General features: G+C 43.7%; 1 long non-coding RNA gene across 1 annotated transcript in view; it reads left to right on the plus strand.

Annotated features, from left to right (window-relative positions):
* Positions 1-27,470, plus strand: part of LOC118285328 — a 74,323-nt gene that overhangs the window by 40,024 nt on the left and 6,829 nt on the right. The window contains exon 3 of the long non-coding RNA XR_004785075.2: positions 9,785-9,858. This is a non-coding gene — a long non-coding RNA (uncharacterized LOC118285328). The remainder of the gene's footprint in view (positions 1-9,784; positions 9,859-27,470) is intronic.

Below are 27,470 nucleotides of genomic sequence, written 5' to 3' on the forward strand. Positions count from 1 at the left end.
TAGTTTGTCCTTTCTCAGACCCACTGTGGCCGTGACAAGTGTTTCCACGGACTCCCCCTTTTTTGACCGCTAATACCAACAAGCACTGGCCATCAAAAAAAAGTCCCTCCGTCCAACTCCCTGCCGTCCCTTCTTCCCCGTCAAGTTGAGGGAACGGAGAATCGAGGCAGGCATGAGTAAAGCACATGTCAGGAGACGTAAGGGCTTCTGTGGTGGCCGACGAGATGAAGCTGTCAAAGGAAATGCTGTCAGCGCCGACACCCAAGTATCAAGGGCATCTCTCTGTCTTCTCCTCCTCTCCGCCTGTCCTCTGTTGCCTTGCTTAATTACACTGCATGTACACCACTACTGCTATTGTCAGGGGCTTGACGTGGCCGCACTCTTGGCATGCATGGAGCCAAGTTTTGACACAGTGCCCCGGAGACTGTGCTGTGTTGTTCTAACGTGCTGTTGAAGGCTTGTGTGCAGAGGCACGCTGAGCTGAGATCAAGAAATGGGTCATGTGGTCTCTTTGTGATGGAGAAATAGTTCAAATTGGTGGAGTTTTTTTGTGTGTGTGTGTGTGTGTGTGTGTGTGTGTGTGTGTGTGTGTGTGTGTGTGTGTGTGTGTGTGTGTGTGTGTGTGTGTGTGTGTGTGTGTGTGTGTGTGTGTGTGTGTGTGTGTGTGTGTGTGTGTGTGTGTGTGTGTGTGTGTGTGTGTGTGTGTGTGTGTGTGTGTGTGTTTGTGTGCGCGCGTGAATTTATGTCTGTGTTTGCATGTCGAGGTATTCGCTCTTCCCAGCATGCATGTGCCTACAGTTGTCAAATTTAGATGTAGGTCCTTGGTGTTAACTCAGTCCTAAATCAAGATATTCTACTTGAGTTTCAGATTGGAAGAGACAGGTAGTGCTCAGGTTTCGTGGTCATGGAACTCTGTAATTGCACTGGTCATGCTCAATGCCAAATTCCTGCCTTGTATATGTGTAGAGTATTTTCAAATGTGCGCATGCCTGTGCACAAGTCCGCGCCAGCACAGGCGGCACACGAGGGGCTGGCAGTAGGTGCATACTTCACACCCCCAGATTGACCAGGAAGTAGTTGACAGCTCTCAGTGCCCTGGCCCGCCGCTAATTTCTCCACTTCCTTCCCGCTAGCCTAGCTTAGCATCAATCACCTCTCTCCACTCGCAGCGCTAGTGCAAACCAATTTCCTTAATGCTGATTGCACTGTAAACTAACTCTCCTCACCCGCTCTGGCTCTCGTTCCGCTTTGCTTGTTCATTCTTTCTTTCTTTCCTTCCACAGCTTCCTCTTGACTTGACAAAGCAATGACTCAAGTCCTAAAAGCTTGCTTGGCTGGAATGGATGACTGAAAAAGTCTTCAATATTCTCCTGCCATAGACTTTCATGAATAACACATTCTACTCAGCATCTGTAAGTGTCATGTAATGTTTAGCTACAGGCTGTAAACTTCATATTTCATAATTTAGGAACACATTGTGATTAATCTCAGCGTGTACTGCATTATTTCACAATCAGATTCAGATTCTGAAGATTTTCTTTGGCATAACATGACTCCTGAAATGATCTGTGTAGAATGGAGAAGGTTCAATGAGTGAGTGAAGTGGGTGGGCTGCTTCCCACTGAGGCATGAGAAATTCCCAACATGTCTCTCAAGTTTGGGAGTCATCATCAACACAAGGGGAGGCAAGCTATTTCTCACCTTCGCTGAATCTGTACACCCCAGCTCCCAACTGAGGTCAGGACCTGTGCCAGAGCATGTGCATTTAGCATGTGCGTGTGTGTGTGTGTGTGTGTGTGATTCCTTTTAAGTCTGTCTCCAAGGCAAAGGCAGTGAGGTCCTCGCACAGAGACAGACACACACACAGGATCCATCCCGCTACAGCAAACAAGTGATGACAAGTAAACCAGACCACATTTTAAATGTCTGCTAATTCTTTTTTTAATTTAATGTGTTCGCGTCATGTGGGCTATGACCACTATAATCACAACTGTTATTTTTTTCTCCTTTGCTGCAAGAAGACTAACATTTGTTTTACTGTGAGACGAGTTGAGTCTGAAAACGACAGCTATCACGTCTCACCTCATCATTGTCATTCCAACCAATTATGGGATCCAGTGGCAGAATTCTCAAACCACACCCTGTTTCATAGCGTCGGCTCTCCGACCGACTGTGGGAGAATTAACACCACATAAGTCTATAAAAAAATAAATCTCCTATTGAAGGATCTCCTTCGTATTTCTTTTGTTGATGTTTTGAAATCCTAAGACAGCGAGAAGGATTGTCAGGACAACAGTATAATTCTGATTCAGTGAAAATGTACTGATGTCTCTACATTTTCCCCAGGATTTTTAAAGTGATAAATCAAACGTCAGAACAGATCAACTTCTATAAAACGTAAAGTCTAAATATGAAATATTTATATAATCAGGTAACTCAGTGAAGACATGCTGATAAGATGACACCTCGATTGTTGTTGCTCAGAGTGACCTCTGAAAGAAAAAAATGCCTAGCTAAATTTCCTGAACACCGAGGTACACTCGGATTATGTGTACCTCGGTTGGTCTGGTTTTGCTTCCTCTCTCTGAGTGAATGCAATCGTGTGTGTGTGTGTGTGTGTGTGTGTGTGTGTGTGTGTGTGTGTGTGTGTGTGTGTGTGTGTGTGTGTGTGTGTGTGTGTGTGTGTGTGTGTGTGTGTGTGTGTGTGTGTGTGTGTGTGTGTGTGTGTGTGTGTGTGTGTGTGTGTGTGTGTGTGTGTGTGTGTGTGTGTGTGTGTGTGTGTGTGTGTGTGTGTGTGTGTGTGTGTGTGTGTGTGTGTGTGTGTGTGTGTGTGTGTGTCTTGTGATCCAGTAGCAGGCCCATCCCAGTGGAGAGATTGATGAAGTGCAGTGGCCTCGGGGCCAAGGGAGAAGTAGTCCCCTGCTGGGACTTCTCTCTGGCCCACTGTGCACACCACAGCCACACAGGATACATCACTCAATCTGCTGCTGGCACACACACACACACACACGCATATACACAGACCCTGCACTGGGCAACATAAGGGCTGGATGGCTAAGAAGAAATCGTAGCTGCGTTTACTCTTGTACTAATGGCTGGTACAGAGTGGTTCATGTTTCAGCCTGGCTCCAGGGCCCACCACTGACATGCTGCTACATTATGTTAGCCTGTGTTTTATTTGGCTGTGTTTGGTATAGTGTAGTGGGATAGGAAGTGAGGAGGGGGGGGGGTGAGGAGTGGGTTGTTACAATTGGAGGCCCAGCAGGAGGGCCACTCCAACACAAACAGTAGGAGCCTGGTGCATGGCGAGCTTTGCTGCACTCAAACTGCTGTGTTACGTATAGTCCAGGCTACAGACGGAGCAATTTGGGGGGGGGGGGTTTACATTGTAAATGTCAACAGGTTCAGCTTCCAAAATCATCTGGGGTGAACACTCTCCTCTGTATACTGTTTTTGTGCATGTAATGTATAAGTGTGTAGTGGAAGGGAGAACAAATGCTGCATGGTGTTGGGTGGCTGGCACGTCACATCGGGCTGATGGATGGCTCAGATTGCCGTGACCAGGATGCCCCGGCTTCCAACGCACGGCTACTAGCACGATTGCTGCTTCAGCCACTGACACTGACTTGTCTGGGACCGCCTGGACTGGCGACACAGTCTGAGAGATTCCTGGAGAAAGCCCCTGGTGCATACACATACTTGCCTGATGACACACACAAGCTTGAAAAAAAAAAGGGGGGTTGCGTTGCCCTGTCAAATTACCCACATCCCCGGCACTCCGGCGTCTCAGCATGGGGGAAACTCGATGGCCTGGTAGGAGGTGGGTGGATAAGTGGAAGGTCGGAGAATTGAGTGGCGAGGGCACCCAAAGCCCATGGTTTTTTCTACGTAAGGCAAAGGAGGAGGAGGGGGACTTGGGGCCAGGAGGCATGCATTTATTTTAAGTCTCTTTATCCAATCTTTCACCACAACCTGTGCTCCTTGGTGCATGAGGCTCATAGACTCTGTGTGTGTGTGTGTGTGTGTGTGTGTGTGTGTGTGTGTGTGTGTGTGTGTGTGTGTGTGTGTGTGTGTGTGTGTGTGTGTGTGTGTGTGTGTGTGTGTGTGTGTGTGTGTGTGTGTGTGTGTGTGTGTGTGTGTGTGTGTGTGTGTGTGTGTGTGTGTGTGTGTGTGTGTGTGTGTGTGTGTGTGTGTGTGTGTGTGTGTGTGTGTGTGTGTGTGTGTGTGTGTGTGTGTGTGTGTGTGTGTGTGTGTGTGTGTGTGTGTGTGTGGGCATGCATGTATGAAGCAGTGAAGGCCGGCGTTCCAGACTGCAGGGAGGGGATTAGGAGTCTGGAATGCAAGACACTCCTTGACCCCAGCGCGACCTTTGAGGCTAAATCCCTTGCCCATATCTGTCCCTCATGGGTCATGATCCGATTGGTCGCCCCTTTAGAATGCTGACCTCTTATGCACCTTGTCACTCAGTCTGCTTGAGACATCTCCATTCACAGACAGTGCTCCCTGAGCTAGCCTGCTAGGACAACAACTGGAGGATCCTCAAGTTGTAGGCCAGGTCCTCGAGGTACGAGAATAACATTTGGAGGCGGAAAAGCAGAGACATTTTTGTTAATGCAAGCCCACTTAAGGAAATAAAAAAAATATATCACTCTTGTTCGGCCTCTCGAGTGTCCATGTACACCTGAAACATAAATGAAGCGTTTCCCTTTTCCCCGTATTTCGGAGGATTGTACAGCTCTCCATTTGCGAGCGCGTCGACCAAAAGTGACGTTAATGGAGGTGGAGAGGAACGAACACATCAGAACGGCGGGTGAGTGGCAGTGACACTGAGCAGCAGCAAAGAGCTGGGTGGCAGGCAATCAGAGAGGCTCTCTTTCACTTCAGTCCCACATGACATGGCTGACTAGAGAGATGAGAGACAGATGGGTGCCCCGCTCGCTACCGAAGCCCCCTGAATAAAATATCACACTTCTGATTAATTCATATATCATCTGAAAAGGAAAAAAAAAAGCATTATTGTCTTCATATGCTATTCAGATGCCATATATTGTTTATGCAGGTTCATTGATTGTATGTGTATTTTTAGATAATAAGTCTGTAATCATTCAGTACTTCAGACTAAATTCTTTGGCTAGTTTTTTGGAACAAAGATAAAAGTGATTTTTTTCAAACAAGGGCAGAAATTTAATTAAATGGGGGAAAAAATCCTGCAGCTTTACTATCATTCTGCCGCAGTGTTTACTTTCCTGTCACCATCTCTCTTTCTGTACAGCATTGCTAGGCCACACAAGTTTTGTATTTTCCTGCTATAAACTAATATATAGCATGTGTTTCCCTCAATGGCTGTAATATACTGTCATTCTCTATGATACATTTTCTGTTTCAAATTGAAATGTAGCTTAACTGCTGCAAATTGCAACCTATGATATACTGAAGGGATTTTGTAGTATTTTTCAAATATCACCTATGATTTCACCTATGATTTCACTTGTCAACCAAAATAAAGACAAGCTCTTTCTGTGGGCAATAGGTCACCCACAGATGCCTATGCTGGATCCACATAATAAATAAAGGAAAATGATTGGAAACTTCTGCTAATGTTGGGATTATCTGAAATGAAATGGGCAGTGAGCAATTTTAATCCAATACATTTTTTGGTAATATTCAGCGAATATTTCCTCACAGTCCGCTAGATGTCGGTTCTGTGTGCGCGCGCCGGGAAAAAAAAAAAAAGTCTGGTTTTCGGCTCATGCCTGGCTCTGTGAAATGGAAACAAAAAATGTAGACATTTAGAATGGAAGGAGAGAGAGAGACACTGCCAGTAGATTCATCAGTTACCTGTTGTGGAGTTCTGGCAGCAAGGGTGGAAGAAGGGAACAGAAGAGGTGGTAGAAACTGGTCAAGGGCCTCTACCTTTCGTTGAGATTATGAATCTGATTAAGACACATTTTGCGAAAAAGACAGTGTTGGCATTCAGAGATTGAAGTGTTGTATTAAGAAGTTAATAATTCCGTCATCGAAGAACAATCAGGGATTCCTGAATTAGACCTTTGGCTCTGAGTTGTCTTGGAAATATTAAGTGTGTGAGCATGATTGCGCAAATGAACACACATGATTGCGTTGTCTCCACATGTGGCAGCTTCTCTGGACATCTGTCTGACAGGGGCAAAAGAAGCAGCTGTGAGGAGCCCGGAAGGTCCCGCAACTCTGCCCTTCACCTGTGTCACATCTTGCCTGCCAGTGCCATCAAGGTGCGTCAATCTTCCACCTTGGCATCTCTTTACCTGTGGCACTACACTTCACCTCGCCAGCTAACGCGCATCTACTGCCCCCCCCCTCACCCCTCCCCTGCTTCTCCTTCCTCAAGGCATCTGTCACTCACCTGTCATTTCTTTCATCAACTCCTGCAGCTTCTAGCGCCGGCGAAGGCGGGAAGGGAACCATTGGAGCGAAAGCGGTGACCATTCTGTCCCAGTTTTGGGTTCCGCGGCTGTGAGGGATAACACACCATGGTCAGGTGTTGACCGACAGCAGCATCTCTCTAAAGTGGGATTCTCTATGGAAACACTGGATTTTGGATCATAGGCTCATTGAATGCTTGGTCCCCTTAACAAATAGAAGATTATCATCTATAACAGAAATTCACAGGTTGGTTTGGTACGATTAGATTGACAGAGTGATGAAGAAAAGTAGTTTATTTGGATTTGTGTTTCCTTTACTGTCCGTTATTCAATCCCGGGATGAGCAGTCATTTATGAGCTGTTCTGTAGGAACTCCTCCATCATTGTTACCAAGAACACACACTATACCAGCATATTTATTGTCACACTTAGATTTTGTTTTCTGTTGAAGTGAAAACAGTAGATTAGCCTGTTGAATATGTTTATCCTGTTGCTGTTTCATTGTTACATTAAATGAAAACATAAACTAATTACATTTTTCAACCACAAATCAAATAGTAATAAGATTAGTTAACAATTACAGTATCTTTATACACATGGATTAAGATCTACGAAGAGGGTTTTTTTATGATTTGAAAAGGAGAAAAAAAGAGCTACATATATTAATAACATTTGTGTATCATATGAAAATGGACACGAAGAAGATGATGTGCCATTCATTACCCCACCTGTTTTCAGTTTTGCCTCTTCCATATGACTATTTCACAGTGAGGAAATGCACATTTGTCTCCTTTTTCCTCATATTTATTATTTCCAGTAATTTCAGTAGACCATGCGTTACACCCAGGTATTCCTCATACTTCTGGTAGCTGTATACAAACACCATTTTCAGTGTTCTGAAATTTGTTCGGGGGCCTGAGGCTCTTTGACCCACCTTTCTACTCTGAGGAAAATGATCAAAGCAGTGTTACTCTTCAAGGGTTAAAAACATCACCAGCAACAAATAGTAGAGACCCCACAGGTCAATCCATGACTGAAAGTCTTTTCTTAAGACTAACTAACATGTCTTGAGGCAAAGGGGATTGTCACTTCCTAACAGATTTTAATTTCTTTTGGGACAAAGTGTTGTATTTTCCTGATGTCTCTTCACTCTAGCAAATCTCACGTGAGCAGGGGAGAGGATATTTCAGCGATCAGAGGCTTCCACGGGCCTATCGTGAGTAACGTCTGAATTATTGCATAAATAACGATCAAAGCAGCTCCCTGCATTGACTGGGCCCACGACAGTAAATCCAGCCTGGTGAGGGCCAGACAGTGATTCTGTTTCACATTTCTGCTTAAGACACAGGCACATGCAAGGAAGGATAGAATAAAATAGATTAAAAAAAGAAAGAGCCCCTTGGCTGTGGCCCAACTCCGGCCATATCAGTTAGGCTTTGCTGCCACGTGGCATATGGTACAAGACAAACTGTCAGCCTTTTTCCCTCCTGTCTGTGCTTGCGTAGAGATGACAGGAGCAGGAGCACGTTTGTGTCCCGGCAGCAGGCATCAGGCAGGCTTAGCGGTGATTTGGGGGGAAAAGGGGAGAAAGGCAGAGCATCTTGCTGTTGCGAGCAGTGATGCGTCTGCATGGCCGGGCGTGGGGGGCTACACTGTAGCTGCGGGGGACAGCGCGGTGGCTGCGATTGTGAGGAAACTGCAAATTGATCAAATTGTGGAGGCAAGACTTTGGGCCTATTATCTGGGTCATGTCAATGTCTCTCTGGTCTCCAGTTGGTCACAGGGGCAAACAAAGTGTGTGTTTGTTTGTGTGCAAAGAGTCATAGCTGTAAGAGCCAAAACTGAATTTTTGTAAGTGTGTGTGTGTGTGTCTAGTAGCAACCTTCATGCACATGTTATTTACACCATGCCTCTGCAAAAGACCAAACAAACCCCCAACGGAGTCTCTATTAACACCAGCGTGATACCTCCCAACACTTAGTGGTGAAGGTGAATCTGAGGTCATATCCTGCAGATCACCGATATTAAACAGTGACTGCTCCTTATTGATCTAACTCTGTTTGTTTGGTTTTTTTTACATTTCTTTTCAAGTTTTCCTCTCTGGCTCTGCAAACCAAATCAGGCGACGGGTGAAGTTGCCATTTCTCTATATGCAGTTCGACATCTGCGAGTCACATTGTTCCCCTATCAGCAGTGATCACAGAGCCGTCTCTCTATCGGAGTTGACTGCAGCAGAGCATATCGTGGCTATTAGCCTAGCATGGTGCGTGATCTCCGTCTTGTCTTGTTGCTGAGGGTGCTGTCCTGTGCACTGTGGGGAAGCATGCGCGGGGGAGGGCATAGTCGTCACTTGTCACCACGCTTCTGTCAGAGTCCCCCGGAGTTTCAATGGCTCCCTCGGGTCCCTTGTCACTCTGCCTGGCTGCAAACAGCTGGTTACCAGAGCCAGTGCCCTGCTAGTTAACATGGAGGAGTGTATGGTACATGCTGGTATGAAATCTGGTACTTGGAACAGCTCATGCATTTTTATCTTCTACTTCATGGTTAGAATATAGTGTATAATATATACCTATTCATGTTTTATGCTGGATGTTTGCACCAGCTAATGTCAAACAGGTTTGATAAAAGCAGCTCCTCGGTCCAGCGACCAAACGGCCTGATTGCTTGTAAATCAGCAGTGCTGATATTAGCTGTTGAAGGCTAAATGGCCATTATGCATCCTCAACACTCTGACACGTTGTGACCTGCCTCCTCCGGCGAGGTATGTGGCGCTGTGTGTGGGACACACATACACACATACACATGCATCGCTGCTCTGTGTGTGGGCCATGTTTGCCACCACTTAGTGACAGGTCAGACTCCCATGGTGTGATCAAACAGCAGCCACAACTCTCTAGAGTTCCCACAACACTCTGCATGGTGGAGAGTGGACAATAAAAACAAGAGTGGTGGGCTTTCATCACAGGCTTTACCAAAGCCCGGCCTTTTCCTGCTCACTCGTTTGGCCAAACTTTGTGAAGGTCAGCCAAAAAATGTAAGCTAAATTTGACTGTGCGCTGGGAGTGGCTCTAAACAGCATATATAAAACATAATGGTCTGTTTTGATGGTTGATAAAGAAGAGGACATAATTTTCTTATCATTTCTTATGCATACTGTACTCACAGGCCAACATTGAGCCACTTTATTTCGAGGCAAACCAAAAAGAGGCAAACTAGAAATAATTATCCATCACTGAGTAAAACTGTGTCACCAAACTATGGTAAGTGCCATAGGTCAAAGGTGAACCAGGGAGTTGGTCTGTAAACTGTGATGAATGTTTGCAATGGACTGATTGGGTAATAATTTTACTGTTTGCTTTTGTGCTTTTTTTTTTTAAATCCAGGAGTTTATTCCCAAAATCACTTTGATCACCCGCCGGCAATGTTGCTGCCTTTCCAGGACACAGCAATTGATTTGGTGAGTACAGTGTTATTGTGACCAATAGAAATAATGGGCCAAAACAATGAAGACGAGAGCCAGGTCGCTCGAAAGTGACATTTCCCTCCAATCAGTTATCTTGCAATTTAATCTGCGATACAGATCTTCTCAGGAGCCAGGCTTGTGGATCATGATGACAATACATTGTTGTGTGTCTAGCCCTCAGGTGCAGGGGGCAGATTTATTTCGACTTGTGCAAACAGCGCTGATTAGCTTTATAAAACTTCAGGATAAACAGGCTGACGGCCAGTCGGCCAAGACGTATTGTAGTAAGGGGGGGAGGTCCAATCTGTAGTGCTATCAGCCCCAGCCCCTGTCCTCCACTAATGGAATTGTCCTCCACCCCAGGTTGTGTATTACCATAGATCTGTGGGATAGTCTCACTCCGGCGAGAGAGCCCAGTGATTTAATAAAGGGCCCCTTTCTGACTCACTTACAACACAACAGCATCGAGGCCGGCAAGTTCAGACATATAGCAAATAAATAAACAGAAGCTTCCTTCGGAGATGGGATGTGCAACTCAATCACTCTGCGTGTGCATGTGTGTCTGTCAGTGACCAGGCTGATTATACAAATGAGCTGTACCTTTCTAGTCCGCGGAAAAAAACAGAAACGACAAGCGGTTCGCGGTGAATGGGCCCCCGTCAGCTCTGGACCGAGTCTGAACGTTTGGCTTCATTTAGCAGCCAAGTTCCGGCTCATGCTGTACATATGATATTATGAAGCATTTTGAATATGGTTGTGGTTTCACTTGTTCTTAAGCAGACTTTGTGTTTCTTTGCATTAAATCAAAAGCGTTATAATTATGTTTCATGTAAGTACAAAAAAAGGACAGAAACATTTCTAGAACATAAAGAAAAGCGAAACAACTTCACATCTATGTATTATTTACGGTGTTTCTGTAAAGTAGCATCTTCTATACACTCCTGGCATTGCAGAAACTCTTACTTCTTTTCTGACTTTGTGTTAGTCTGGCTGCCTGCCAAGGCTGAGTGACAACTAACCAAACAATAGGCTACGGACAATGATATAATACAATTTAATCCTTTCCACTTGGAATCGATTGTTACACCTTAGGGTGCAACATTTTAAGATTATGTTGCTTATCCAGGAGTTTAGTATATTATTTTTGAAGAAGCAGCAAAATTCTTTGCTCCGTCTCTCACTGACTCCAACAAAGAAGTAACCACAATCTGTCTGTCAGCAGAATCTGGTCGCCGTTCGGACCGGCTATATTACATCAGTGGTGTGAAAGGTATGGATTGTCGAGGAGTTAAGAATCAATTGTTTTTTTCCTTTGTCTACATTTGCTCTGGGTCTTTATTTACATTGCCCAGCAGAATTATATATGTCTGCTGAAAAATGTATCTACTTATTTAACCCATGTGTTGTTCAAGAATTCCACTCACTTCAAGTTATAGACACAGAGTCATATTAAGTTACAGTGGCTTCTCACTAAACTCAGCCCATGGCTTATACACAGAGGTGCAGTGCAGTATCCGTGTGGGCTGGGGTGGCGGGCAGCCGATGAGCCTCTGGCTCCATATTACGAGCTCCTGGACCATGGTGCCATTACCTCCACACACACCTAATGAAGTTATAGCAGGACTGGGGCTATAGGGGAACGACTCCCCGTAGATTGCTTGGTCTGGGTTGTCGTAGCCCACACACACATAAGTACACACACACACACACACACACACACACACACACACCCTTTTTCAGTAGATAGTTGAAGTGCGTGCAGCCACAAAAACCACTGCATGGTGGAAGGTGCCAGCCACACTCTTCCGTCAAACAGCCCCCTCCTCTTCTTCCATCTCTCCTTCCCTTCTTCCCTAAATTGGAGAGGTGGGGTAGATTGTTGTCTTATCTGCTGTCTAGTATAGTCTCACTGTCTCTGTGTCATGGTAAACACACCTTTACACACATTAAGTCTCCTTGACCACCCTGGAGCACTCATTGGCCAACTCTTAAAAAGCCCACACAGCGCAGTTATCTTTTATGACCTGCCAGAAAACGCTGGCTGTGGGGAGGCCACATTTGGGCCCTATGAAGGAGGGACACAAGTTATGTACAAATTTCTGTACATAATGGAAAATGGAAAACCTTCCTTCAATCTCTGTTGTTTTAATACAGATGTCATCATTCTCAATTTAGATTTTTTGATTTTGATTGAATTTAGATTCACACGCAGTCATACGTTGTGGATCTGTATCAGTAGTAACATTATCATCCAATTCTTTTAAATAATGATAAGAAAATGCCCAAATGTTGTCAATAGTGGCAATTTTTTCCCCCTGTTTTCTTTTGTCCAAACATGGCATGCTGTGTTTTTGTCGTTTACCCTTTTATATGCCTGGTGGTGTGGAGGTACGTGATGGTAGGGGGCAGTAATATGCAGATACAGTAGAAGAAGCAGAAGCAGGTCCCACAATAGCAGGTTTTTTCAAGTCATTATTTTAAGGCTTTTAAAGGCTTTTATCAGAGGGCAGACAGTGTGAGAGTACAAGAAGTGATGGGAGAGAAATGTGTCATTTTCTTTCTTTATCCCCTTGGTCTATGCACAAACTGTCTATCTCAGCAACAATTCTTTATGTGATGGCCATCTAATAGAAATGGCTACTTCCTTCGTTGCCCCAGGGACTATTGTGTCTGCAGTCAGGGCGTGCCGAGGGTCAGCACTGTAAATCAGTACACTAGGGTTGGTCATTATATATGGCCTTTACCTCCCCTAACTGGTGTACAGAGGCAGGAGCAGGAGGGAACCTACAAGAATGTCAGCTATCAATTCCTGAAGCCATCCCTCCTGCTCATCTCATTAAAGGGCTGATAAATGGCCCCGGCTCCAGCATGTCCATCAGAAAAGACCATCAGGGAACAACACAGGCTACTGACGGGGCAAGATCAGATTTAGGATTTGCATTTGATAATGATGTTCAATTTTTATGTTCTGTTGAGGTGATTTTATATCCAAAAGGTCAGAGGTCTACTTCACTGTGGCATTGTAATGTTTTGCGAAAAACATTACGTCTGGACATTCTTCAACACCATAAGTTCTGGTCTGTTGCCATATTTTTATGCAAGTTGACTAATTGGCACAGGTTTACAACTGCGGGGTGGTAAATCTAGTTTATGGTCAGGCAGGGATTCTGATCTGGGCTGTTTTCATAATTTGATTTAAAATGGCTCAGGTCAAACAGAAATTATGGATGATACTGTTTACAACTGTCGTATTAGTATTTTGTGTAACAGAATGATTACTTGAATATAAGATGAGGAAATGTGTCTTCAAAGGTGTTTATTCAACAGATATTTTCAATCAACCTTTCATTTTTGTTAATGATGTTGATTATACACTTCAGGCTAATACAAAATAAATAAGTACAAAATCATATATATTATATAAAATATTTGTGACATTGAATTCTTTTGGGCTTCTAAACATGTGTTACATCAAAGGATATTATCATAATTATGTCCCATATTGTATGTAATTATTATTTTCTTAAGAGCACAGTAAAGAGGAAAACCAATAGACACAATCTATAGTACTGTGCACAGAGGTTGATGAATGCAGGTTTTCTACTCCACCACCGTACAGAAAGCCCCTTACATGTTTAACCACAGATTTACATTTAATACATTTCATTGGTTGCTTATATGGCAATGCACTTCTCATTCCACAAATGATACTCTTTTATTTTCCAGTAGTTTGATAATCATGGCCGTGATCAGTGAATACCTTTTGGACCTTTTGTTGCTGTCCACTGGCAACAATCTTTCCAGATAATAACCCTGATATCCAGAAAGCTGGGGTCTTCACTGAAGGACCCTGATTGTAGTGATGTGTGCATATGGAGACCGTACAACCGCAGGGGAAGAGCCGAGTGTCTGTGTTGGTGTATCACATGGGACAGGCGGTGTCATACCAGGGCCGTAGCAGGCCTACTGATCGTCCCTGTAGAGAATAAGGATAAGGGGAAGGTCTGACTTCAACATGTCCCCAGGCCCTGAGGAATAACTGGGGAGCCTGCTAGCAGAAGCTGGTGTGCCTGTTTACCATCTTACCAGGGGTCCCCGCAGTTGGCGGCAGCGCCTCGTCTGCACGGACTAGAAATGTCTTGTGAGTCGGGGCAAACACGCTGTGAAGACAAGAATATGGAAGCTGACAGAAATAAACACGGGTTGGGGGGAGAGGCGAGGAAAGAGAGGCAAAGGGAGACGCAGCGAGCGATGGGGGTCCCAAAGTGCTGGAGAGATTGTGTTGGCATGGTGGCCAGAGGCCTTTCAGCTGAGTGGGCAACGCTACCTCTCCTCTCTCCCTCTGCGGATCAGCATGCTGGTGCTCAGACACCAGTGTGGCGTCATCGCCTGCATTCACTCGCCAATTGTGTTTATCTCTAGTTGTGTGCGCCGGTTGTCTGTGTGTACTTCTGTTTGTGTGGCGTGTGCACTTTATATCACAGACAGGCATTTATGTATTTAGTGGTGTGCTTGTTTGTGTGTACAGTCATTGTTTATTGTGTTACCTTAGATCAGTCCTCAGATCTTGGGACCACAACATCACTTAACTGATGAGATTTCTAAAAGTACCAGCGGGCAATCTGTGTAGGATACATAACAGACATGATATATGTGTGTGTTGGTAAAGCGAGATATGAACTCTGTGTTGACAATAACTAAGTAGCACAGATAGAAAGATAATACAGCAAACATCTATGGTCTGTCTCAAATGCATCTTATTAACATGCTTGAGTATGTAGGATATTTTCTGTCTAATTATTTCAAACTTTGAAAAACTAGATTTGTGGATCAATATGTAAAGTTGAGGCTACGTGTTAGAGGACATCACAATTCATTTGCCGCATTGTACAATGTTTTCAATTGTAGGTGGAAATGGAAGCATGTCAAGCCAAGGAAACGTCCGCACATCCTGGATTAACAAGTTTAATTTTCCCCAGTGGGTAATCCAGTCTAGCAGCGTGGCTCATTCTTAATACTCATTAAGTATTAAGAAGTTTGCTCCATGTCTTCACAAGTTTGTCCTTTTTTTTGCTCTTTTGTTGTCTTCACCCTCCTTAATCTCTATCTTCATCCAAGATCATTCTGTCTTCAAAAACAACTTCAGTTAAACCTTAAAAAGTAAGACAAATAGAGAGTCTCTTGCACAGACAACAAAACAAAACATGAAAGTACAAGACAAGTGCCGAACGAAGAAGGGGAGTGACATTTAGGTCAAAGAGGAGGGAGAACTATAGATGGCGAAAACGACAGATTGCTGAGAAGTTTGCAGAAATGCATATCCTTTGTATCTCACACTCTGTTTCTTCCTCTTGCCTCCCCACTAACCTTGATTTTCCTCCCTGCTTCACCCTCAGTTTGGGGGGATAGAGCAGGTCAGAGGTTTGGGGCTAGGGTTATGGAGAGCGTAGAGGCGCCGGGGTGCTGCAGATGCAGTAAAGCGATTCTGATTTGTGCCCACAGCCATCAGCGTCACTCTGCTTGGCTTGTCAGTCTGTAGGAGCATCAAAGCATGCTGTCCGGGACTGCTGTCACTAGCAGTAATAGATATCATTTCAAAACCATTGGACCTGCCCATTGTGTCTGGCTCAGGCCAGTGGCTGGGGCCCACCTTGGCCACGGTTGGATGGGCCTGCTCCGCATGCGGCACACAGAGGCCCCGGCGCCGGGCTTAACTGTTGGGTCACGGTCTGATATGTAGACATTCATGGATGGTTAACTCAGTAAATGTGTTGATATGGCCAGAGAGCTGGAGTGAGTGGATGGTTAAGAACACGGTCAGGCATAAGCACTGTCATGTGAGGAAGGTTCTACAAGCGTAGAAGAGGTTTAGGAAATTTGGGGATAAACGCCTTGAAGTCTGATATGGTACGTTGTCTGGTTTGGTCCGGTCGCTGTTCCAGCTGTGCATAACATGAACAGCGTCATTGACCAACGCACACATTGGGTCACGTTGTAGTCTCCATACTGCCTCTAATGGCCATTAACTACTCAGCTGGTGGTGAAAATAATCTGACATCACAAACGTCACTCTGCATTAGACCCCCATTACGTTAAGACTCCCTCCAAGATAGTCAGACTCTATGTCCCTGTGTGTGTGTGTGTGTGTGTGTGTGTGTGGGTGTGTGTGCGTGTATATGCATTTTTTAACATACATGTTTGGTCATGTGCCTGTGCCCTAATTTGTGTGGCCATGCTTTGGCATTGAGAATGTACTGTGTATGTGTGCAAGTACCCAGTGCTTTTGTGCATCTCTACCTGTAGATTTTGTATTTGTGTATACTTGTGTGTGTGTGTGTGTGTGTATGTGTGTGTGTTTATTATGAGATCATAAAGGCGTGCCTGCTCACTGTTGTCTCTCTCATTTTGTAGTATTGTCATTCACATGTAGTGCAAGGGCCTGTCATGCATATACACATTCCATACAGCGAACACAACAATCCCCCCTCCGTTTTGGTCATATGTTACTGGCCTTGATGGTCGACTATTCACAAAAGTGAACATCAGCACCAATAGCATCATCTGTGCCGTTTGCGCAACGCAGTTACAATGGCCACTATAGATCACGTAAAGAACTAGGGCATCCAAACACCACATGACACCATCTTCTCACAGAATGGCCTGGTGACAATATGCCCCCAAGCAAACAACAGGGTCATTCATTGCATTAGCCGACTTTACAATTAGTGAGGCACTTACACTTTGATAAATATTGTCGCACAATCCATGTCTCCTTGAAGGGCTTTAAAGGCTTTAACGTATATGCTGCATGCTCCATATTCACCAGCTTTGATTTCAATAGGTATTCTGTAACTGTGCAGGGAAGTCAAAGAGAGCTGATGGATGATGAGCATATAAAATGCATATTCAAATTCATATCCATTCATCATTTGTTTTAACTGGGTATTGTAGGGTAAAGGGTAAAATTCTGGAGAAATATTTTCAACAATTCCATATGAGTGTTTCCAGATTGTAAACCTGATTTAGACCAAAAGATTTATGTGAATATTGGGAGTTGGTTCATCAAGACAATCAGCCCTACGGTGCTAAGTTTCTAGCCACCTGCCATTAAGACCACTGCAGAAGAAAAACGGTGCAACAATACTTCTTTTTATTAAGTTAAATCATAACTTAGGTCATTACAGTTCGAAGCAATATGTCCTTTTTTCCACGATGGTCAAAATAATGCAGGTTTCATCTACACATACACATTCATCCTTCAATTAAAAAACTATTGCTAAAGAAAATTGCATAATAAAAAAAGTCTAAAACAGTTCATATGATAGATTCAACTCACGCACTAATGCTGAGAAGATGAGATTATTCAGGATTATCTAGAGCCACATTTTGATCAGGTCTTTGGCATCACACCAGGGCAGTGCAGAGATGATTGTAACTGAGTTCCAGTGAGGGAGAGAAGGAAAATGACAAAAAAAAAGACAGACAGAGAAATGGATGGATGAGAGACGGCAAGAGAGAATAGAGATCAACAGTAAGTTGACAGAAAGTGCTTACGACGCACTGCCACTTTGCCTCAGCTATCCCCGTCCCCCCCTCCCCTCTTACATGCTCTCGTCAGCTAATTATCAGGAATTAGAATCTTCTTTCACACCAGTGGTGTCAGGTTGCCTTAGCTTGATCTGTCAAGGCCCCTCATGACTGGGTGCTAAACTCACGACAGTTGATGAGTGCGAAGCCCGCCACAGCTAATTGTAAGTGAAAAGCTGGACAGGACTGACAGTGCAGAAAAAAAGAAAAAAAAAAAAGAGGAGAGGGAGGGAGGGCTCTTTGTTTGAGGGACAGATGAAGGAAGGAGGTCTTGTTTGCGTGTTGCAGGTGGGGAGAGGGTGGTACTGTGAGCTGGTGCCCATCTTTGATGAGACCGGCTGTGGGGAAAGGGAGGGAGACGAGACGAGGAGATTCAAGTGTCCCGTGGCACTGAAATATCCGCTCAGCAAGGAGGGAAAAAAAGATGGAAGAGAGAGAGGAAAAGAGAAGGATGAAGCCGAGTGTGAAAAAAAAAAAACAGGTAGGTGTGATGAAGGGGGACAACAATTCCATTCTTTCAGGGCATGTCGACCGAGGTCTTGCTCGTCAGCCCTCATGGCCTGTGACCACCATCAGCATGACAACACAGAGGCAGTGTGTGTGAGTGTGCTTGTGTGTCCCTATACAGTCACATTTTTTTGTATATGTACAGCATACTAGAAGCCTGTAACATATGTGTGTGCATTTATGGGATTGTCTGTGCATGTGTCAAAGACATATTTGCATTTTTGTGTGGGTGCTTGTCAAGGCATGTATAAATCTTCATTGATTCTACACTTTCAACATTAAATCACTTTATATTTAGGGAATATATACAGTATTATAAAGGTGCATCAGCATTGGCGGCATATTTTAAATTGTCAAGGGTAAAAAAATATTTTGTCTTTTTAATGATTTTTTTTAAGATCTGTGTTGTGTTCTGTGCATTCTACGTCTTTGTACGCCAGTTGGCCTGCATTGCCTGCTTTAAATGTCCGTTAATGTAATCTTAAGTTAAATGCTCATACTTGCCAGGCCAAATTAAGTGTGTCACCAGCACAGAGAGGGCGTGATGTGGCATGATGGGAGGTTGTCACCTGTCTCTTCGGGGCATCTGAGTGTCTGACGATGGCAGAATCCCACTGTCATCGCGCAGCCAGTCGACGAACAAACAGTCTCAAGACATTTCTGGAAGAAAGACAAATCCTGAAACGTAGATTGTCTTCAGGAGTTTAGTATGCACATTAAGCACCTCTATTACAGATAGAACATCAATTCAAAATATGTAATTTAAACACATTTTTTTCTTTTTTGTCACATGAAATGTAGTGACTTCTTACATTCAGTCAATATAAACAACTTTAAAATTGCATCTTTTCAATTCCATTGTATTGTTCACTTTTAGACATACAAAATGGAAATTTAACTTGGATCATCAGAGTTCAGATCATTAGCAATGTATGTTTACCTCGCAGAGAACATCAATTCTTGCCTTTTCTAGGATTATCCCCTTAAAGTCTACATCTCAGTTTGTTGAAATATTTGACAATCAGACAAATTGTAGATTTTACCCGTCCAAAGAAAAATTGTGTCAATTGTCTATGAAATTTCTTTGTTGTGTTAATGATTATGCCCATTATCTTATAAATCCAGAGGAGCTGTTGACCTTCCATTTATGTGTTTGCTCGAAAGCTAAACAGGCAGCCACCGGGATCCAGCAGTCAGCCAGCAGCCTCCACTCCACAGTGCTTTCACCCACTTGAAGACTAGAAACAGCTTTTTTCTTTCCAGCTAGTGTAGATTTGTGTGGATTAGCCCGCAGCTCTACAGCTGAGGGGTTGGATAGGCTCCGTGTAGAATAGCCCAGGAAGCTGTCTGGAATTGGATGTTGTTCCTCCCCTCTCATCATTACCCTCAAACCCCCACAAAGGCCCCAAATCTCCCAGTGCCTTTGAACCTGTGTTTGGAAATGAAAGACATGTCCAGTGGAGGTTCTTTCCTTATTCTTCTTTTTACTGAAAGGGGGAGAGAGAGAGCGGGAGAAATAGAGGGCAAAGGAGCTTTAGAGCCTCATTTTCGTTCCTGCTCTACCTCCTTGGTTTTCTTCCGGCCTTGAGCCACTTGTTGGAGGAAAAGGCAACTTTCTGGAAAAATTTCACCCCCCCCCCCCCGATTCAAACAGTGCCCTCATCCCCTACATTTGTCAGAGAAGGAGAGAGCAAAAGAGCGAAGGGGAAGCATGGTTAAAGGAGGGAGAAAACAAGAAGGGTCTCTGGAGACAGCTGCTGGAGAGGTTAGTTAGAGATTTCCAGCCATTAACTTCAGTCCGAGCCAGTTCACCCACTTGAAGCAGACAAGGGCCGGGGTAAGCCAGAGCCCCAATATGAAAAGGGACGGGACCCAGCTTGATCTTGTGGGGAAATTGTTTACAAGTGGGACCCTCAAATCCACAATGGGGCAGAGTGCAGCAAAGAGGGACAGCAAGAGAAAATGGCAAGAAAGGATGGTGGAAGAAAGGAAATAGTTTATTGAAAGAGTGAAACAAATCTGCCAAAGGACAGGAGCAAAAGTGAAAGAGCATGGAGCGAGAGTGATTAAGGATGGACCAATGAGGGCCTTAGATGGGTGCTGCCGGTGGGGGGGTCAGCGGTTGCGACACAATAAGTGGAGGACCTATGGGGGTAGAGAGCAGGGGGGGCTTCTCTTTCTCTTTTCAAAGGCAGGATAAACAAGGAAATGAGTCTGTAATCATTTCCAGAAATTGCCTTCCTCTTTGCCTCTCCTCCCCCGGACTGTCTCCTCGCCTCCGTTCATTAGTAGGCAATGGCCTGATTAAAGAATGTCATTGTCTCAAAAGAGAGACACAGGAAGAGAATCTTCAGGTCACTGCTGTCACCCTGAGTGATACATCAGGTATGGTTTGTGTCTGTACTGCCGCCCTGCTCCCGCTGCTTCATGTTAGATTTCATGTGGCAAGTGTGTGCAGCCCGAAGCACGTGACACCCGATCAATCACACCGTAAGGAGGAGCACGGTTAATGAGATCACCACAAAATATTTAATATATATATTATATTCGATATTTCCATACATAGTAAAAGATAACATCGACAACACGTATGTAAAAATTGTTTGCTTGTATGGTGACACTGAAAACGAGACACTTGAAATAACCTTGATCTCCACTGCCTGCCAAACAGTTATTTAATTTAGGCATGACCATACATACATGAATGTCTGAATTGTAATCCATTAATGAACGATCATATCCTTCCCTCCCTCTCTTTCCAGAGGTACAAAGCAAAACAAACTCAAATCTAGCGGAGTAAAATATGAGCTTTTTGCTCATTCTGACGTCCCAGTGGAGAATGTCCGACCTTGTCTAGATGAGCCAGACATTTCTGGGTTTTTTTTCTTTTCTTTTACAGTCAAACGTGCAAATATAAATACTTGACCTCACAAATAAGGGTGCACACCACTTTTCACAGATAGAGGAGGCTTTGGAAGTTTTTATTTAATACAGGTCTTTTTAAATGCAGGCAATTTGAAAATCCTCAAAAATATTAATCCTTGAAAACCCTCTAAAATGTTGGTACCTTCTGTAATTCTAAGAGTCTGTTATTCATTTAACTTCCATTCGGGCAAAGGGGGTTTGTAGTCAGACTACGCACATAGAGCAGTGTACCGCTTTTTTGGAATAATCTGCATGTGTGTTCATGTTTATTTTTAGCACTTATAAACTGTGATACATTGAGGAGAGTCGTCTTGTGAAGAAATTAGCCCATATTTTTGCCTATGTACAAGCTTATTACATCTCAAAGTTGGGTTTTATTGTTAGGTGACCTCTAGCAGCTGAGGTTATTATGGTGGGAACAAACGAGGAAGTCAGGTGACACAGTATGGAGAGCGACACAAGTCTGCATTAGGACGATGTAGAAGTGGATGGATGGGTGGACGAAACACGTTACCCACAACAGACTGCCGTTCTGATACTGAGTGTTATCCATGATCCTTCCGAAACCCTACTGACATGTTTATTATTGTAACCAGGATGATGACTGTCCTCTGACCTTAAGGAAGTACTAATTTTGACCCAAAACACAAACTTCACCTCAAGTTTTTGTGCCTTAAAATAACCAAACTGTGGCTATTCCATGAGCTTAAAGACATGTTTATCAATGTGATGATTTCACTCTGATAATGAAGGTTCTCTTTCAGGAGACACTCCCATGGGTCGAGTCAGAGGGAAGGGACAAACAACCCATAAGGTTGCTCAGGTTGGAGGACTTGTTGATACAGAACCGGTGCACATGTCTAATCATGGGAACCAGTCGTGCAGGCTCTCTGACTCTCTCTGTGAGCTCTGAGTGCTGATCGATGACATCATGAGAAAAAATAAGATGTGGAAAGAGGGTGAGGAATGAGTACAGAGGAAAGAGTAATGATACAGTAGCTCAGTAGCTTCTCCGTGGTTTGTTTGTCTGTGTCCTTGCTTCGTCGCGGCCAATTGAAGGGCACATTTTTCTAATTTCATTCATATATTTAAAAAAATAAACTCAAAGTGGAGTGCGGGCCGATCCTTTTCACATGAATCATTTCAAGCCATGAATCTGCAGCTATTTCCTATGGGAAGAGGGCGAAAAACTATATTCAACTGACAGAAAGACGAATAAATCAATGCCATGGTGCGAGATGGTATACAGAAACATAAAAAGAAATAAGAAAGAGTGAACATAGCTTAAAAGCAAATGTCTGGTCTGGTAGGACGGCAGATGGTGAGCTATGGTAGCCTTTCCCTGGCGGGGAGGAAGTGTTTGGGTTTTTATTGGTTTCATATGACACGACAGAACCTTTTTAAGATGTTGTAGACGCGCTGGTAAAAAAGCAGTCTGCCCACCCCTGCATTAAGTGGCCCTGTGATCTCGGCCATATTTATAGGCACTGTCTTGTGTCACCTGGCTTCCATTTCTTCACTTGTTGGGGACCCCCTGTGGCTGCTTTTACAAGCACAGATATGAAGAGGTCAAGAACAACCCCCGTCAGTGGCCTGGTCAAAGAGGAGATGCGGGTGAAACACAATTCTGTAGCTTTAATTCACAAAATATTCATTTGTTTGACAGATGACAGATTTGTTTTCCTGAGGTGAAGAAAATCACCTTTCCAGTTCCACAAGCTAAATGAAATGAGTCTGACATTTCTCCAGATTAATCCCCCCGAACAGCAACAGTGCTTCAAAGTCTTGAAAACTTTTGGATAATTCAATGTTGTTCGTGCTTCGATTGTCCGAAGAAAGGAAAAATCAACCATATCAATGATGACGTTTTCTAGGTACCTTTGTAACTCTCTCTTTTTTTATTTATTCTTCTAATGTCAGAAAGTTGAGCAGTTCAGGGGGGGGGGTTTACCAGATCCACGGGACAATGGGTGTTTTCATTTTTAAGAGCAACTAAAAGTTAGTTTCACTACAGTATGTAAACGAGATAGAGCAGTGCAGTTTCGGACAGGGAAAAGAGATCCAATTGAACGACTGGTGTTGTCTCACCTCTGCCGCCAATGTCACAAGCAGACCTGCTTGCAGCCAAACAACATGAAGAGCCATCAAAAGACTGAATGAACATATCATATCAATAACATTTTAAGCTGACGATGTCGTTGAATACACAACAGTCACACCCTGACATTCCTCTGTGGTTGGTGTCAGGAGTGTAAAGTTTATTGGAGTAATTACATTGTCACGCAGTGATGCGGAACTAAAAGGTTTTTCAAATTTGTTTAATTATATCATTCAGCGTGACTTATAGGAAACAGCCTTGCAACCTGTAATTTAAAAAAGCAAAACAGAACAGTTAGTACAGCTTGGATCTGAGCTTCACCGGGGAGCGCACACAGAGATGACAACACATCAGGGGATTCATCCGTTTCATTTTTTTTTGGATCTTGGCATGTTCTTTTCAAGAGAAGCACATTCCAATGGATCCCAGTTTTTGCAAAGAGGAAATTAGGATCGATGCCGGGTGGAAGGTCGGAGAGATTGATCAGGGACCAACAAATCCACATTGCCTTTCTTGGCCTCTGTCGAAAACCAAACAAATCCAAGTCAGGTATTGAGGAAAGGACCCCAGATTGTGAGTCTTTGCTGATGAAGTCGAAAGATGCCCTCCTCCTCTCCATCTCTCTCTTCCCATCTCTCCCCCTCTCTTTGGGATGTTACATCTCCCCATCTTGGCCATGTGGTGTGGTGTGTTAGTTTTAGGGGGCACTAAAAACACACTGTTAAACACAGTTTTAAAAGTTCCTAAAAGCATTTTTTTCCTCACTGGGGTTGGCACTTTAATCCACTCTCAGGTTTCACTTGCTGTATGGGCACACCTGGGGAGAGGAATGAAATATACTTGGTCAGAAAGCTCCCACACACTGTAGCCTCCTTGTAAAAATGAAGGAGGAGACTAATCAGATTTATTGTTTTAATCATAGAGGGAGGTGTCGCTCTTTGTATGGATGCCTGTATGACCTCTGAGCTATCCTGGCTATAGAGTCCTTTGCGGCAGAGATAAAATCCTGAGCTGACCTGGTTCACCTCAGTGGCGGCTCCTTGTTATTTAATTCATTGCTTTATGATGATCTGCACCCAACAGGTAAACAGAAATGGATGCCCTTTGAAGTCACATCAGCAAATCAAGGTGGTTTCTTTGGCTGCTGTGTTTCCTTACAGACAATTTCTACAGTGTGGTTCAGAAAGAAGAGGCTATGATAAGGCCAAATCCAAATGTGACAAGGCTCATGGAGAGGAGGCTCTTTCGTCTTCTACTGTCTCATAAAAATGACTTTTATTTGCACTTTTTCACTTTTCCAGTCAGCTGTGTGTGTGTGTGTGTGTGTGTGTGTGTGTGTGTGTGTGTGTGTGTGTGTGTGTGTGTGTGTGTGTGTGTGTGTGTGTGTGTGTGTGTGTGTGTGTGTGTGTGTGTGTGTGTGTGTGTGTGTGTGTGTGTGTGTGTGTGTGTGTGTGTGTGTGTGTGTGTGTGTGTGTGTGTGTGTGTGTGTGTGTGTGTGTTGGCAACCATTTGAAAGGAGGAGGAAGGAGTAAAAGATGTTCTCTCTCTCTCTTCAGGGGATAGGACACTGGATTGTAGAGGACGGGGCTGTGAGTTAGTTCAAGGGAGTTCAGAATTTCCGTAGGGCCAAAGGTCACATTTAGAAGGGATAGAGGTGAGTTGTTTGGAGTTTTAAGGACTTCTTTTATCTGTTGTTTGAAAAAGAGATACTGGTGAAGTGTTGGAGGTGAGGGGGTGCCGTCACTTAAAATGAAGGGATCCAAATCACCAACCCGCTGCCACAAAAAAACCTACACTTTGCACTAGTTCTCTTTCTGGCCTAATTAAAAAATGAAAAGGCAAAACCATCGCAAAATCCCTAAACATTTTAATTTCGACTGGACAGGTCTCCAGACAGGCTCGAGTGGATTATAGGTATACCTTGCTTGACATGTAAAAGTCATTCAGTCGTGCTATACCAACAAAGGTTTTTATTTATGGTTTTAGTAATTGTAATCAGGACCAATCCAATCAAGGCCACAAGCCATACCGCTGCTTTAATTTTCTTTTTTTGGGGGAGTTGATTATCTTAGATTTTCGAAGACGGGTTGATCATCCCATTGGTCAAGAACGGTTACGTCTGTGCAATGAATAGAATGTCATAAACTCTAAGCCTTTATGATTGGATCTGGGAATCAAAGACTGGGCACTTCACCAGTCTCCAGCAGCTGTACATACTATACCACACAGTGAGTACAGGTCCTACATTTATGTAAGATGGGGGGGAAAGTGGATTAGTACTCAAAACAGGACTCAAAGGATTATGTTGAAATGCTCAATGACAATGACTGTGTAGCCAAGAAGTTGTTTTTCCAGGCAACAATTCCTGCTGCCTTAAATATTTGAGAATAATTATAAATGTGCATTTCACTGCGTCAGACTAGTAGGATTAGGTTTTTTTATGTAGGGTTTCAACCCACATCCATCAGTGGGGCAAGACAGACTACTGGTGAATTCACCAAAACAATCAAAATGCAAAACCTATTTTAATTAAATTTTTTATGTTATACCCTGCATTTTAAATTCCCAGGTCTGTGACTTCTGGCTGTAAAGGACATGAGGGCTAAGCAAATGACCACAGGTGAAGCAACAATTATAGAGCAATATGTCACTCACTTATCTAACTCATAACCCTCCTGAAAACCAACGTAGTAAAAACATGCAGTACGCTGCAGAAAGCCCCAAGATGGCGGAATCTCCTCTGCAAGACAGTATTTGACGAAATTTTAAATAAATATGATTTGAGAAAAAATGTTTTCACTGACCCTGCAGACTAAGCAGCAATCACACAAAAATGTCAAAAACGGACCCCCTCACCTCTCTGAGGCATCGTGAATGGGTGGTAGTCTTAGTCGGTGTATGTGTAAGGAGGTGATCCCGCTGTCTGTGGTCACTGCAGATGGGATTAGTTTAAGATAGATCAGATTAGGGATTGTTTGGGAATAAACATTCAATATGAAACTAATCCTTGCACAAGAGCCCTTGGTCCTGTAACCTATTTGACAGGCTGGAGGAAAGGAGTGGCCATATTTGGTTGAAATGTGAACACCACAAAGAAAGGAATACAAGTGCCATCCTCACGTCACTATTTTGATTACTGTGTCTATCCTTTGGATGCTAGATGAGGCTACAACAGCCATTTAAAAAGGCTAGTCTAGTATAGCAAATTGGCAGAACTACTTCCTATTCTATCTACCTTCTACCACTACTCTTCTATTTATAAAGTATGAGTAGTCAGCCACTCAATCCTAAATAATTACTGCAACATTTGAAATGAAAAGCATCAGGGGGTTGCATACCGTCAGCGCATGCTTTTTACATTACTGCTGTGTTTCCCATTAATTACCTAGTCTGTGGCAGCCCGCCACAGTTTCATATTGATACGATTTTTGATTTACCCAACATAAAAGATCTCTAATGTAGTGCGTTGTGCCATTGCTTCACTGTAGAGCTGTGTGCAGCACTCTTTGCCCTGCTGTCACGCTCGCTCACGCTCTCGACTAAAGAGAAGGTAAAGAAGTCACAAGACAAGACTGTGGTTACCGTATCACAAGAAAGAAAAAGCTAAGACTTGCTTGAAGGACAAAAGATCATTTTATTTCATAAGTTGGTATAGTCAAGGCAGCAGCAGTCCTTGTACTGCAATGTCCTTAACTCCACAAGCATTTTCGTTATTTTCACAAGAAAAGGAAAGAATAAATAAAATGATTGACAAGTCAATTAAAAAATGTGATGTCATTTACGGCCTTCCGTGGTAAACCTTTATAAGCTGGCCAGGGTCCAGGTTTAGCTCAATCAAAAAAGTCTTGGCTCAAAGGCTGTTGGAACCCATCTCATTGGCTTCTGTAGCTTAAACACTCGGAAATTAAATTTGTAACTTGCTGAATTAAAATGGCCCGGCCAGCTCAGGTTTTGGAGGCTGCTGTCACATGCACACACACACAACACAACACACACTTTGAATCAATTCCTGTCTCCGCTATCAATCCATATCTCGATCGTTGGGCCTCCTGATGTGAATAAACTAGGATATAAGCCGAACAGCAACCCAATACTTTATATATTTCACTGATGTCAAAGTGTCAGAATGAAGTGCTGCCTGCTGGCACTTGGCAAACCTCTCCTCTCTGTTCTGGCAAAGTCTAGCTCACATTTCATTCGCCCATCGATGTACAAATGTGTGAGGATGAAAAGTTTTGTGACCTGTCAAATGTGATGCTATTTCCACTCAGTGATCATGCATTTTCCGCAAAATAAAATCCTATTAATTCCCTGGAAAGACAACCGAGACTATTTGTGCCCTGCAAATCAGCTATTTTTTCCTCACAAAGCTTTTTTGGTGGCATCAACGTCGCAATGCTCAATCAGTGGGAAATGGAGCAGGGTTGCTGTCCATCAGTCAGCAGTGAAGGGGTAAGCGTCGGGTATCCAGCAAGTGTAATTACGAGTA

This window comes from Scophthalmus maximus, chromosome 20 (genome assembly GCF_022379125.1).
Source record: "Scophthalmus maximus strain ysfricsl-2021 chromosome 20, ASM2237912v1, whole genome shotgun sequence".
NCBI classification, from domain to species: domain Eukaryota; kingdom Metazoa; phylum Chordata; class Actinopteri; order Pleuronectiformes; family Scophthalmidae; genus Scophthalmus; species Scophthalmus maximus.